We start from the raw sequence: 15,778 nt of genomic DNA, 5'->3' as shown, positions 1-15,778 counted from the left end.
TACTCTTGACAGTAGAGTACTCAGCAATTGGTCACGTTCAGTGAGATATACTTTTATATCTCACTTGCATGCCATGCTAGTATCTCCACAATCTTTGGTTAAGAGGACAACCAACATACATGGCACACAATGACCTATACTTGATATAGCTATCGTCCTAATAATAGTATATCATTTGGTCATGAACTTAAGATTTAAGCACTAAACGATATATCCTCCTATATCGAATCAAATAGTCCTAAGGACTTCATCACATAACAGGAGTTCAAAATGAGATATATACAGTGATGAAAAAATTAAATAATATTTATTAATTTAATAATTCATATACGATTACAATAATAAGCACAACCGTCAATAAGCTGACGATTGGCTTTGAAATATAATTTTCAACAACTCCCATTTGGACTAAAATCAATCGGTACAGTATCGTATACCCATCTTTGATTTGTAGTCTTCGAACTCCTTAATGTTGAGGGCTTTAATAAATGGGTCGGTCAGGTTTTTCTTTTCATCGATCTTCTAAAGCTCGACGTCACCTCGATCCATGATCTCTCAGATCAGGTGGTAGCGGTGCAGAATGTGCTTGATATATTGATGTGACTTCGATTCCTTCACTTGAGCAATGGCACTAGTACCGTCGCAGTACAACAAGATAGAGCCATCAAGGGAGGATGCCACTCTGAGCTCGTTAATGAACTTTCATAGTCACACAGCTTTCTTCGTAGCATCGGATGCCGTGATATATTTTGCTCACAAGTAGAATCGGCCACAGTGTGCTGCTTAAAACTTTTTTAATAGATTGCTCTATCATTCAGGGTATAAATATATCTCTACATGCTCTTGCTGTTGTCATGATCTGACTGAAAATTGAAGTCTGTAAATCCCATAAATTTTTAATCAAATTCTTTATAGATAAGCCATTAATCCTTAGTATTTCTTAAATACTTAATGATGGTCTTTACGACCTTCCAGTGATTCTCATCTGGATTGAACTAGTATCTGCTCACTACTCCTAATAAGTATGCCATATTTGGTCGCATACATATTATAGCGTACATAATAGATTCCACTGCCAAAGCATATAAAATTATACTCATACGCTCTCTCTCTTGAGGAGTTTTCAGACAATCACTCTTCGAGAGAGAAATTTCTTGACCTATCGAAAGATAGTATTTCTTAGAATTCTTTATGCTGAACCTTTTCAGCACAGTATCAATGTATGTCGACTGAAATAATCCAAGCAATCTTTTAGATTTATCTCTATAGATCTTCATCCCAAGGATGAAGGATACTTCTCCCAAGTCTTTCATGGAGAACTATGATGACAACCAAACTTTTATTCTTTATAATGTAAGGATGTCATTCTCGATTAAGAGAATATCATCGACATACAAAATAAGAAATACTACCATAGAGTTATTAACCCATTTGTATTTGCAGAATTTTTTTTTATTTTTAATGAAGCCATACATTCTAATCACTTTATCAAAATACATGTTCCAACTCTGAGATGCCTGCTTAAGTCCATAGATGGATCTTTGAAGCTTGTACATCTTAGACTCATCTATAGATATGAAACTTTTAGGTTATATTATATACACCTCTTCTTCTAGCTCTTCATTTAGAAAGACTACTTTCACATCCATTTATCAGATTTCATTGTCCAGATGTGCTGCTATCGTAAGCATAATCTAAATAAACTTGAGTATTGCTATAGGAGAAAATGTCTCATCATATTCAATACCATAATACTAACGGTAACCCTTGGCAACCAGACTTACTTTATAGATCTCCACCTTCCTGTCTATGCCCCTCTTCTTTTTGAAGATTTACTTACATCCTATGGATTTTACCCCTTCAGGTAGGTCAACTAATGTCCATACATTATTGATTTTCATGAACTTCATTTCAGATTTTATGACTTTCAGCTACTTATTAGAGTCAGATCTCTGCATCGCATCTATATAGGTGATCGGATCCTCATTATTCTCATCGAGTTCAACTGGATCTTCATCTCAGACTAAGAAATCGTAGTATCTATCCAGTTGATGCGGTACTCTATCGGATCTTCTTAAAGATGTTTCTACAATAGGTTTCAGATTTGATCTAATCAAGTCTAACTCTATGAATTTACTAGATTGTGTCGATTCTTCTATCGATCGAACTTCATCAAGTTCAATTTTTGAGGCATTAGTTTCTTCACCAAGGAACTCTTTTTCTAAAAAGACTACCATATTGCTGACGAACACCTTCTGTTCGTTAGTAAGATAGAAGTAATATCCCTTGGTCTCTTTTAGATATCCTACAAATAGACATTTGTCAGACCTAGATCCAAGCTTGTCAGTTTTCAAATATTTGACATAAGTCGGACATTCCCAAACCCTAAGGTGAGAGAGTGCTGGCTTACTCCCTATCCACATCTCATGTAGTGTTTTACTTACAGACTTACTCAAAATTTGATTTAAAATATAACAAGCCGACTCGAGTGCGTATCTCTAAAAAAATTGACAGACTTGCAAAGTCCATCATGGACTTAACCATATCTAACAAGATTCGATTCCTCCTTTTTGATATACCATTATGCTGTGGTGTTCCAAGAGGGGTCCATTGTGAGAGAATATCATTCTTTTTTAAGTATGTCAGAAACTCACAGGAGAGATATTCTCCTCCTTGGTCGGACCAAAAAGTTTTAATACTCTTTTCAGTTTGTTTCTCTACTTCATTATAGAATCGTTTGAATATTTCAAATGATTCTGACTTATGTGTTATTAAGTAGACATGCCCATATCTCGATAGGTCATCTGTAAATGTAATGAAATAATAATATTCACCTCTGACACTAGTGTTCATTGGTCCACATACATCAGTATGTATCAGACCTAGAACTTCACTGGCTCGCTCATCTTTTTCAGTAAAAGGTGATTTGATCATTTTTTTAAGAAGACAGGACTCACAGGTTGGGAGTGATTTACAATCACTAACTTCAAGAATTCTCTCTTATGTCAACTTATTTATTCTGTTCTTGTTAATATGATCTAACCTATAATGCCAAAGGTAGATATCAAAGATATCACTAATTCTAGGATGTTTGTTGGATGTGTACATTACACTAACAGATTGTGACAATATGTAAATACCATTATTCAGCTATCCATTCATCACATTAACATCATTCATAATGATATTAAAATTATTTTTTTATTAAAATTTTATAACCGTACATGGTCAAAAGGCCTACAAAAATAATATTCAATAAAAAAGAAGGACAAAAGTGGCATTTATTTAGAACAATTATATTAGACTTGAATACAAGCTTAATAGTCCCTAACGCTAGAACTGAAACTGGTCTTCCATCTCTTACATTAAGAAATCTTACACCTTCTTCAAATCTCCTACTGATTTGCAGACCCTGTAATGAATTATAAATATTAAAAGGACTTCTGGTATCTAATACCCAAGGAGTAGAATCATAATTGAGAAATTACAAGGTGTTATCATTTAATTACTTTGTCCAGCAATAATTTGCTTCTTTTTCGACCTGCTTAGATCCAGGGAGGTAAGGCAATGTATTGAGGATAATTCTTTTTCTAGTTGTTGAAAAATGTGTCTCAAAAATCAATCATCAGCCTGTTGACGGTTGAGCAATTTTGTATAGTAATTAATTTATTAATAAATAAAATATATTTGGCATTCTCATCATAAACATTCATCTTCTAATGAACTTTGTTGTTATGATGAAGTCCTTAGGACTATTTAGATTTGATAAAGAGAGAATTTATTGATTAATCTTTAAAATTGTTCACGATCAAATGATAGGCTATTAATAAGGACGACAGCTTCTATCGAGCATAGGTCGCTGTAGGCCATATGGGTTGGTTGTCTTCTTAACCAAAGAGTGTGGAGACACTGGTATGGCATACAGATGAGATGTAAGGGTACATCATCATTGAATTTGATAAACTTCAGAGCATTCTGCTGTCGAGAATGTCTCTGATGGGATATAGGTATAAGTATCCCTTAGACCTGAGATCACCTTAGTGACTTGCAAGCAACTCACTGTACTTTGGTACTGGACTAACTAAATTTTTAATTTAGTGATGAAAGGCTTTTGGGTATAGTCAAGTACTTGCAAAGTCAGAGTATGATCGAGATGGGATTGACCACTCCAAGAGTTGGAGAAGAATGAGTCACTGTATTTCAATTTAGCAAAACCCTGGCTGGGGTAATCCATCAGATGGAATTGATATTTTGAAATATAATGTGGACAACCTGATCAGAGTTGACAGTGAAACTCTGAGGTGTCCTATGATCATTTTCGTCAAGGGTACGAGTTATATGAAAACTATATTCACATGGGTTCTAAGGATGTTGTTCTACACATTCAACCTATCCGGTCGTCAGGTATCATTGCTAGATGGTCACTTTGATTGGTACAAAAATTTATTTCTATGCTACTAACTTAAGTTCGAACCTATGAGGTCACACACATTAATATTCATAATCTGATCGGATGGTTGATCAATGATTAAAAATCCTTCTAGGGTTAAATGATCAATACGATTGACATTTAACCTAGTGCAAGTGTTGCAGGAGGATCGATTAGTAATTTGATTACTAATTAGCTTAATTTGATTAAGCTAATGGGTTGAGATTAAGTATAATTAAATATAATTTAATTAGATTTAATTTGGACTAGATTGGATCAAGTTCAATTAGTTTATTGGATAAGCCAAGTGCAAGAAAAAAATTAGTCCTAGTTCAATTAGGACTTGGGTCAACCTAATTTCTAATTTGATTAGAAAATTAAATCATATTTAAATCTAATTTAATCTAATTAAATTAGATTTTTAATTGGGTTAAAACTTATTTTAATTGGGTTGATCTAATTTTGGTTTGATTTGGTTTGAGAAACCAAATTAAAACAAGTCAAAGATAGAATCTTAGTAAGACTAGGATTCCACCTTGCGCCACATAAGCCCCCCCATGCCCTCTCTCTTATTCCACGCCAATCCCCTCTTATTTTGTGCAACAAAAGCCCTCTCCCAGGTCTTTCCCACATCCAAAAGGTTTTCTCTCTTCTTTCATACATGGAAAGTGGTTGTGGATCAAATCAAAGTAGGAATAAGTTTGGATTTCAAATTCTATGAGATAGAGTTTTAGAAATCCAAAACTCTTTCCTTTTTGCATCTAATTTATCCAAATTTTTTTTGAAATTTTTGTGACTTTTAGGACACACATTGTGCACCCTTTTCTGATAGTCCATGCATGAAAATAAGGAGGAGGCACCCAAGAGTTGGGCACCCCTTATCTTGCCATGTTTGGATAAGCCTTGACTAGGTATTTGACCTAGATAAGGACTCTATCATATCTCTCTCTATAAAATAAGTTTCTTCATAAAATTTTTGAAAAACACAAAGATTTGAGAAACCTTTGGGGCATCCAAAAATCAGAGAGAAAGACCTTTGGGTCGTGGAGATATAATAGACACAAGACAGGATGTCTAGGAGAGAGTAAAGAGAAGAAGAAGAGGGTCTTCTTCTAGAGTTGTTAGTTTCATCTCTTCCCTTCCTCCATCTTAAGTTTTCTAATAGCGTCTCAGATTTAAAACTCCTCCTCCTACTTCTCATCTTTGGAAGAGCCCAAATCAAGAAGAAGAAGGTGAAGAAAAAACTACCTTTTTCCTAGTAGGATCTTCTAGATTTCATCAAATTTGGGATGGAATAATTTAAAAAAAAAATTATCCTACATTTATTTCAGATCTAAATCTCTAGATCTAATTTTATTATCTGATATTAATTCTAAAATAAATCTAAAAGCATGAAAAAACATGAAATACCTCAAGGATAATTTGATTACCCTGTAGATGATTGTAGCAAGCTTGAGGTTCTGATTTAGCCACGCAATTGGCTGGCCTCTATCAGTATCCACTCAGGTAGGACCTGGATCATCTTCTCCTCATAAATCTTTACTCTAAAAATTAGAACTAAATCTAATTAGGAAGATCTTCAAAAGTCTTCCTGAAGTTGGAGCAGCAGCTTATCGAAGAACTCCTGCAACCTTCCTGTTCAAGGCGTCACCACACCTTGATCTTGCACCAGATGGATGCCCAACTCCTTGGGCATGAAGAGGGGATGGAGGACTTCAGATGTGATGTGGAGAAGAGGAGGGGGGGTGGCAGATTTGATGGGTTTGGTGCAATCACAAGAAACCCTAAGCGCAGACAGGGTTTATATAGACCCTGCTACGCTGCGCAGTGCCACATCATTCGACCAATCAAAAAATTTTATTTAATCCAAAAAAATTCTAATTGGTGGAGTGATATTATCTAATCACATCAGATAAGAACCCAAGCCTCTCTCCAAGAGTTGTCACCAACATTGGATAAGCACAATCTTGTTGGCGCCAAAGAGTCCATGTTGATCAAATCAACTTCCATCCTTATCCACTTGGGGCGCCCTCTTTATCCAATTGGGCTCATGCCATAATTTGATTATGGTGCCTAATTTGATGCTAATTTAACATGTGAACATGCCATAAAAATCCTCCTATGAGCTCTTGCTAAGTGGCCTTCAATTTAAGACCCATATGTCAACTTTTGACTGATGTCCTAAAATGAAATTGGCAAGTGACAGGAATTAACAGGTGCTTGTCTTAAATTCATCTCATGAATTAAGACAAGCCTTTTCTAAATTGGACAAGCTTCATTTAGACTAAGAGAAACCTTCTCAAGGTTCTCTGGGTGAGTCAAATCATATTTGGCTCAATCGAGATAGAAAAGATTACACGAGGAGAAAATTAGGCTCAATCGTGCGCTAGCATGATTTTCTTGAACCTAATTGGATCTAATCCAAATCAATTGGGCTAGCCCAATTGATGACATCCAGATCCTTACCCTTGTTAGTGTGACCTAGTTAGGTTCAATTTTGTATGGTAATAAGATATGTCGTGATCTCATCATTGACATCATCAAAACTTCTTCTGATGGATCAGAACTCTTCTAATTCAGACAATTAGAATGATCGATCATCAAGATCATTCTAATTGCTCTCAAAATCCATCAGTGATACCTAGCAGTATATGGTGGCAACCCATTAGAACTGAAGATGAACCTCTCGATGCAGCTACCTGTGTGATTGAGTTCCTTTATCATATGTCCCGACTGAATTAGGGTTAAGGTGAACTCGTCAAACCCAATATCAGTTATATGAATCAATCGATCGATCCGAGTCTGATGTGAAACCCCAATGAAATTTTTTTTTTCATTATTTCACTCTGCCATAGCCATAGACTTAAGGACTCGATCTTTCGATCACCATAGGACTACTCCTCTCATCTACCGAGGTTGATAGATCCCATCTTGGTGTGATTTGGTTCCTACAATGAATATGCTACAGCCAACATACATCTCAGGGTTCTGAATGGCTAGGAGACTGAGTTATGGTGTAGTCAAACTATAACACACTCAAAGTGAACTATCGATGCACCTCAGGTCAAAGAACTAGATACACAACTGCAGCATCAAGCTAGTCATCTATGAGAAGGTAGACTTCTTTATGACTGCTCGATATGGTCATGCTCAGTACTCTCGTTCTCAACGAATATCTGTATTCTCGCTTTGATGTCTCCACACTGTAGACTCAAGACACATCTATCCTAAGGAAGTGATCGTACACCAATCTTTCGGATCGATCACCATCCTCGTGATGATCCTATGGTCAGGAGCTGTTTATGAGTTAGTTATGTAAATTCATGCATTAAATTTTCAACTCTTGAAAATATGAATTGACATTCCTACTAACTCAAAGGATGTATCACAGACACAATGTAACAATGTGATAGAAGAATAACCCATTTATTGATTTATAATCAAAATTATAAATTTGCCCTTAGATTTGTACAGGAATGTGTCAGCCAATCTGGCATCTAGGGCACACATTTAACAAACTCCCACTTGACCTAATGCCAATTAGCTACATATCTAAGTCTCATCTTCTCAAGGTGGGCTTCGATCTTTTGCTAGTCTAATGGCTTTGTCAGTGGGTCTGCCATATTGTCTATGGAGTCAACTCTCTTAACCTCGATATAATCTTTTTCAAGGTAATCACAGATCAGATGGAATCGTCACTCGATATGCTTGGACTTCTGGTGAGACCTTGACTCCTTAGCTAGGGCTATGGTGCCATTATTATCGCAGTAAAGAGGGATGGCATCCGATGACATCACTCCAAGCTCTACGGTAAACTTCTTGTACCAAAATGCCTCCTTCGTAGCTTTCGATTCAGCAATATACTCTGCCTCCATGGTGGAATCAGCAATCACCGTCTGCTTGGAACTCTTCCAGCTAACTGCACCACCATTGCAAATGAACAGACTCCCAGATGTCAACTTTCCATCATCTGTGTCAGACATAAAGTCTTGAGTCTGTATATCCCTGAATCTGGAGTTCTCCATTTCCAAAGACTAGAAACATATCCTTAGTCCTTCTCAAGTACTTAAGGATACATTTCTCAGAAGTCCAGTGCTCTTTGTCTAGATTCGATTGATATCTGCTTGTGATACTACAGCATGGGCTATATCAGGTCGTGTACATAGCATGGCATACATGAGACTCCCTATTGCCGAAGCAAGGGATTTTGCTCATGCGTTCCATCTCCTCAGGTGTGCTAGGGCACATCTTCTTGGAGAGATGAATGCCATATCTAAAAGATACTAAACCTCTTTTGGAGTTTTCCATGCTAAACTTTTTTAGCACCTCCTCTATGTACATCTTCTGTGAAAGTCCCAGCATCCTATTTGGTCTATCTCTATAGACCTTAATACCCAGTATAAAAGATGCCTCTCCTAGATCTTTTATAGAGAACTCCTTAGACAACCATACTTTGACTGAGATCAACATAGGAATGTCATTCTCAATTAGGAGGTTGTCATCTACGTACAATACGAGGAGGATAACTGTGCTCCCACTAATCTTTTTGAACACATATGGTTCCTCCTTGTTCTTAATGAAATCAAACATTTTGATCACATCATTGAAACGAGTATTCCAGCTTCGAGATGCTTGCTTAAGTCCATAAATGGATCTTTGCAGCTTGCAGACTTTGTGATCATCATCATTGGATGTGAAACCAAGTGACTGTTCCATATAGATATCTTTCTCAAGATGTCCATTTAAGAATGCTGTTTTCATGTTCATCTGCCATATTTCATAATCGAAATAGGCTGCAACAGCAAGCAATGTGCGGATGGATTTTAGCATGCCTAAGGGCAAGAAGGTATCTTGATAGTCAATACCTTTACGCTGACTATAATTTTTCGCTACGAGCCTAGCCTTGATTGTCTCTACATTTCCATCTGCACCTATCTTTCTCTTGAAGATCCATTTACACCCAATAGGTACAATACCTTCAGGTGGATCTACCAAGGTCTAGACTTGGTTTGAGTGCATCGAGTCAATTTCAGATCTCATTGCCTCTAACCATTTTTTGGAGTCGATATCTGATATCGCCTCATCATAGGTCTTGGGATCATCATCATGAGCCCCATTTTTCGTGAGGAACATTTTCTCTATATCTTTTTGTATAGTACCTAAGTACCTTTCAGGAGGACGAGAAATCCTAGTCGATCTACGAGGTGGAAGAGGTTGTGTTTGGACTGGTTCTGATTGATTTAGTTCCTCAGGTTCTTTAGCTCATTGCTCTTGGGAGATATTCTCCTTGAGTTTAATTATTCTTTCAATGCCACCATCTTGAATAAATTATTTTTCAAGAAAAATAGCATTTCGACTCACAATCATATTGTGATCTTCCGAAATATAGAAATAGTATCCTAATGACTCTTTAGGACATCCTATGAATCGAGCTCTAAAAGACCTAAACTTTAACTTGTCCGCCTACTATCTCTTGACATGAGCCAGACAACTCCAAATTCTGAGATAATTCAGATTTGACATCTTACCATGCCATATCTCATACGGTGTGGTAAGAACGATTTTAGATGAAATCCTATTCAATACATATATTGCTGTCATAAGACAATGTCCCTAAAGAAACTCAGGGAGATCCGTGAAGCTCAACATGGAATGGACCATATCTAATAGGATCTGATTTTTCCATTCTGAAACCCCGTTGAGTTGTGGTGTTCCAGGTGGAGTCCATTGAGAGACTATGCCATTATCCTTACAATAGTCTAGGAACTCCCAATTAAGGTATTCACCTCCATGATCTGATCGAAGAACCTTAATGGGCTTTCCTGTTTATTTTTCTACTTCATGTCTGAATTCTTTAAACCTTTCAAAGGCTTCAGACTTGTGTTTCATTAGAAACACATACCCGTACCTAGATATATCATCGATAAAGATAATGAAGTAGACATAGTTGCCTCTAGCCGGCACATCAAATGGGCCGCACACATCCGTATGTACTAGGGCAAGTAGGTCTGTGGCCCTTTCCCCATGTCCTACAAAAGGAAGTTTGGTCATTTTGCCTTGAAGGTATGATTCACAAACTAGATATAACTCGAAAGTCAATGGACTCAACAGCCCAGATTTCTCTAATTTGTTAACCCTGTCTTCCGCTATATGACCTAGCCTTAGGTGCCATAGATACCTATCATTTAGACTATCTCTAGGCCTTTTAATTTCTATGGCATTCATATTTTGCTCGATATTAAATACAGATACATCAATATGTAGCTGATAGAAATTGTTAATAAGAAAATCATTTGCAACTTTATTATTTTCATAAAATATGTTATAATGGTCCTTATGAAAGCTAATCACATAGCCTTCTTGTGCTAAACATGAAACAGAAATCAAATTTCTGCTTGCTGCAGGTACATAATAACAATCTCTAAGAACTAAATCTAATCCTAATGGTAATCGTAGAGGGTAGGTTCCCACGGCCACAACAGCAACTCTTGCTCCATTCTCGATGCGTAGGAGCATCTCCCCATCCCTCAGCCTCCTGCTCTCCTCAAGACCCTGCATAGAAGTGCACAAATGAGCACTAGAACCAAAGTCAAGCACCCAACTGGATGCAGAAGAAACCATAAGATTAGATTCTAAAATGAGCATACCTCCAGAAAGATCATCCTTCTTGTTCTTCAGGGTGGCCAGGTACTGAGGACAGTTTCGCTTTCAATGGCCGTCTGATTGGCAGTGGAAATATTTTTTCTTTTCAGCAGCCTTCTTCAGTTCTGTCTTTTTCTTCTTTCTATCCACCTTCTGCTTCTTCGCAAACTTCTTTTTCTTTCCAAAAGATTTTCTCTTGGAAGAAGTCCATTCCACAGTAAGAACTGAGCTTTTTGAACTCTTTATAAAAAGCTCAGCCGTAACCAGCATGTTCATTAACTCGACCAAGGTACACTGCATCTTATGCATATGGAAGTTCATGATGAACTGACCATATGCATCAGACAAGAACTGAAAGATCACATCAGTCTGAAAATCCTTATCTAAGATGACATCGAGCTTCTCAAGCTCCTCAAGATCCTTGATCATTGTCAAACAATGATCTTGGACTGACTATCCATCACGCATTTTAGTCTTAAAAAGTCTTTGACAGACTTGATACTTGGCTGTGCGACTTTATTCACCAAACAACCCTTATAGGTGAGCCAACATTTGACGGATAGTCATAATATTCTCATGTTAGCACTGCAAGTCATCAGACATTGCACCCAACATGTAGTTATTGGAAAATTCAGTGCAGGAGTAAAATGGTAATTTTAAAACTTTTTCAAAATCACTATTTTACAGTAAAAAATATTAATTAATCTAATTAATTAATAAAAATTTATCCTACACTAGGATATAAATATGATATATAGCATGCATGCATGTAAATTTGAAATTCAAATTTGAACAGTAAATACTTTACTGTAATGTGTTCGGAACACAATACCTTCGTGCGGGTAGTAGATCGCCGCAATCTGATCACCGTCGGAAGAGTCTAATCATCGTGATACAGTCACATAATATGTATGACCTCTGTGGATCATCCACATGAAGCTCCCGATCTGATCAACTCCTCACGAGTGCAGCTCGTTGTAGAGCCCTTTCGATGGTCAATGCTGATCGAACTCCTTCGATCGATGTCTATCGATTCTTTGAATACTTCAGATCATTAGCAGACATGCTTGAGAGGATTTTGAAGATCTCTTTGAAATTTGGTGGGCTCACGACACTCGTAGCTCACCTTCTCACTTCCCGAACTCCAGGCTGAAACCCTGAAGAACTCACTGAAACCCTGTGCACACTTTTTCTTTCTTTTCTTTCTTTTTCTCTCGGAAGGATATAGACCTTCACCTTGCACACAAGGATTCCTCACACCTAGATTTTTTCTCTAAAAATTTTTTTGCACACGCCCCACTCTTCTCCTCCTTTTAAAACAATGCCAAACGTCTTATCCACGTGAGAGGATAAAGATGAGTAATTGCACATTTGAATTCAAATCAAATTTTGAATTCAAATGGAAATCAATTTATCCCTATCCACTAAGGGTGTGAGAAGAGGAGGGCATGGCTTAATTTGTGCATGAGTGATTTTATGAGAAATATTTTCTCGTGTAATAAATGGGGCACTAAAAGAGGATAAGGTCAAGGTGCTAAGATTGGTTGCTCATTCAAATTCAAACTTTGTTTTGAATTTGAATGGCCAACCAATCATCCTTATCCACTCATTTGGTGCATTAAAGTAGGGTGTGAGGAGGGCTTTGTGTGAGGAAAAATTCATGAGAACTTCCTTCTCGTGAATTCGAATGGGAGTAGTGGAAGTGAGGTGGTGCAGGGAGAATGGGTCAAGGTGGTTTCATTATTTAAACCAACCTAATTGAACCAAATAAGTTAGGCCCAATTAGACTAATTTAAACCCAACTTAATTAGACTTAATTAGGCTCAATAAAATCCTAATCAAATCAGAAATTGATTAAGCCCAACCCCTGATCAAATCAGAAATCAAACCATCTCGACGATTAGGTCAACTCTTAACCTAATCAGGTCAAACCCAACTGAATCCAATTCAATTGGACTTGATCCAAAAATAATTACTCAATCAAATTGAGTTAATTAGTGATCAAATTACTAATTAAACCTTTCATAAATATTGAGTCCAAATCCGATGGGTAATCGGGCATCAGAATTCATCGATATGTAACCCTGATCGAAGAGTCCCAAACCAGTGGGACTCTTGACCCCGGTACCCAAAATGTGTGGGACTCATGATCAGAGAATCTTGATTCTCGATCATAGAGTCTCAGACACATAGGATGCATAGTCCACAAGCATTAGGACTCTTTATTAGCCATCAGATTAGATAGGAATCTCTAATGTGTGTGACCCCGCAGGTTCGAACCTAAGCCGGTAGCACAGGAACCAATTCCTGTACTAATCGAAGTGACCATCTAGCAATGGTACCCGATGATCGGATAGGTCGAATAGTCGCAATCGCAATACTCAAAACCTACATGAATATGATTACTGTATAATTCATCCTTTTGACCTATGTGTTTAGGATGACTCAGGGTTAAACTGTCCACCCTGATTAGATCATCCGAATCGTGCTCAACTCAAATAGTCTTGTGACTCCTCACAAAGACTACCCTAGCCAAGGTTTTGCTAAATTGAAATACGACTATACACAACTCCTAAACTGGAATGGTCAATCCCATCTTGACACACGCACCGACAAGTCAAGTACTTGACTACACCCAGCAGCCTTCTGTCACTGAATTTGAAATTCAGGTAGTCCAGTGCCTAAGTGTAGTGAGTTGCTTGCAAGTCACCGCGGTGGTCTCAGATCGGAGGGACATTTATACCCATATTTCATCGAAGCAAATCTTGACAGCAGAAATAGCTCCAGAGTCGATCACATTTAGTGCAGATGTTCCCTTATATCTCACCTATATGCCATACCAGTGTCTCCACACTTATTGGTTAAGAGAACAACCAACCTATGTGGCATACAATGACCTATGCTTGATAAACGTTGTCATCCTTGGTAACAATGTATCATTTGGACGTGAATAGATTTAAGGACTAAACGATAAATCTTTTTTTGTCGAGTCTAAATAGTCCTAAGGACTTCACCATAACATAGGAGTTCATTAGAAGATGAAATATTTTATGATGAAAAATATCAAAATAATTTTTATTAATTCATAATTCATGTACATATAAAAAAATGAGCACAACCATCAACAGACTGACGATTGGTTTTGGGACACTATTCTCAACAATCTCCCACTTGGCCTAAAGCCAATCGGTGCAGTATCTAATACCCATCTTCGACTTGTAGTCGTCGAACTCCACCGTAATGGCTTTAGTTAATGGGTCGGCCAGATTCTTCTTTCCATCGATCTTCTGAAGGTCGACGTCATCTTGATCTACAATTTCTCGGATGAGATGGGAGCGGCGCAGAATATGCTTCGTCTACTGGTGTGCCTTGGGTTCCTTCGCCTGAGCAATGGCTCCAGAGCTGTCACAGTAGAGCAGAATTGGACCAACAAAGGAGGGTGCTACTCCAAGCTCGATGATGAATTTTCTCAGCCACACCGCTTCTTTGGCAGCATCTGATGCAGCGACATACTCCGCCTCACAAACTGAATCAGCCACTGTGTGTTGCTTGAAACTCTTCCAGCAGATAGCCCCACCATTAAGGGTAAAAATAAATCCCGACATACTTTTGCTGTCATCATGATCAGACTAAAAACTAGAGTCTGTAAACCCTATAAATCTCAAGTCCGATTCACCATAAACAAGCCACTGGTCCTTAGTATTTCTTAAATACTTCAGGATGGTTTTAACAACCTTCCAGTGATTCTTCCTTGGATCAGATTGGTATCTACTCACTATCCCTAGTGAGTATGCCATATCTGGTCGTATACATGTCATGGCGTATATGATAGATCCCACTGTCGAAGCATATGGAATCCTACCCATACGCTCTCTCTTTTGAGGTGTTGTCAGACAATCTCTCTTCAAGAGAGAAATTCCATGGCCTATCGGTAGATAGCCTTTCTTAAAATTCTCCATATTGAACCTCTTCAGCATAGTATCTATGTACGTAGACTGGGATAAACCAAGCAACCTTTTAGATCTATCCCTATAGATCCTCATCCCTAGGATGTAGGAAGCTTCTCCCAAATTCTTCATGGAGAACTGTGATGACAGCCAAATCTTTATTTTCTGTAATGCAGAGACATCATTCCCGATTAAGAGAATATCATTCACATACAATACAAGAAATACCACTACTGGACCATTAGCTCACTTATAAATGTAGGACTCTTCTCCATTCTTAATGAAGCCATACATCTTGATCATCCTATCAAAATGTATGTTCCAACTTCGGGATGCCTGCTTAAGTCCATAAATGGACCTCTGTAATCTGCACACCTTAGACTCATCAGTGGATGTGAATCCTTCAGGTTATATCATATACACCTCTTCATCCAGCTCTTTGTTTAGGAAAGCTGTCTTCACATCCATCTGCCAGATTTCATAGTCTAGATGGGCAGCTATCGCAAGCATAATCTGAATAGATTTGAGCATTGCCACAGGAGAAAATGTCTCGTCATAGTCTATACCATAACGTTGACGATATCCCTTGGTAACCAGACGGGCTTTATAGGTTTTCACCTTTCCGTCTGCACCCCTCTTCCTTTTGAAGTCCCACTTACACCCTATAGATTTTACTCTTTCAGGTGGGTCAACCAATGTCCACACATCGTTGACCTTCATAGACTCCATTTCGAATTTCATGGCCTCTAGCCATTTCTCA

This window comes from Elaeis guineensis, chromosome 10, assembly GCF_000442705.2.
Source record: "Elaeis guineensis isolate ETL-2024a chromosome 10, EG11, whole genome shotgun sequence".
Lineage (NCBI taxonomy): Eukaryota > Viridiplantae > Streptophyta > Magnoliopsida > Arecales > Arecaceae > Elaeis > Elaeis guineensis.
Note: the sequence above shows the minus strand (reverse complement) of the source record.